The sequence below is a fragment of the Seriola lalandi genome, unplaced genomic scaffold (genome assembly GCF_002814215.2).
Source record: "Seriola lalandi dorsalis isolate HSWRI2012SDOR001 ecotype SW California unplaced genomic scaffold, Sedor1 jcf7180002054372, whole genome shotgun sequence".
NCBI classification, from domain to species: Eukaryota; Metazoa; Chordata; class Actinopteri; order Carangiformes; family Carangidae; genus Seriola; species Seriola lalandi.
Genome location: NW_019524925.1, coordinates 369562 through 370432, shown reverse-complemented (window position 1 = coordinate 370432; position 871 = coordinate 369562).

The window sequence follows — 871 nt, the reverse complement described above, 5'->3', positions numbered from 1 at the left end:
ACAGTACTGACAGTCTGTCACTCAATTAATGTTATATGAGTTATTTTGGAGAAGAAATCGATGATTAAACTAATCATCAGTTGCAACCCTGTTAACAATTCCCTGCAATAGGCCTAATTCACCCACTGATGGACCAACATTTCATTACAATCCAATTATTTTTTAAATAATTTATCATTACACAGTCTATTTGCTCATTTATACTTTTCTCTGTATATTTTGAAAGTTTTTAAAGTAATTATTTTTGTAATTTTATAGTAATGCGTCATTAAATCTAAGTCAGTTCAGCCCAAACGGAAGGCCTACTCCACAGGCTTGACATCCGACCAAAAATGTTTTACTGATTGTTGAGAAACGTTTCACTGCCACAGTAAATTATTCTCGTTTTGCGGTGGATACAACCGTGAAAAACTCACCAGAAACAGCTTTCACGCGGTTTGCATGTGCTTCCTGCAGAAAATGTTCGGCGTACCTGCAGCCAGCCCCAGTGTTAGTCCGTGCGAGCTGTTTTCCTGCTTTCAAAGTTCCCACGGAAAGCGGAGGACCACCCAGCGGCGCCGAGCACGACGCCGATTAGCTGCGCGGAGCTCATTTGCATTAACGTCAGTAAAGGCTGTAGGTCAATCCTTGCGGGTGCTTTTATTGGATGTGCCGCTGTCAAGCAGTGCTGAAGAATTGGAAGGGCAAACGCCAGAAAAGGCAGAGAAAAGACAAACATAAAATCAGCATTATGTAGCTGGATTCTGCCTTACCTCCGCCCTCGTCAAGCTTAAACAATCCTGCCGTCCGCGATTCCAGATCCGAAACTTGCGGACACGGAGCGGTCTTGTTTTTCTTTTTTTTTTCTTTCTTTTTTTTTTTTTTTTTTTTG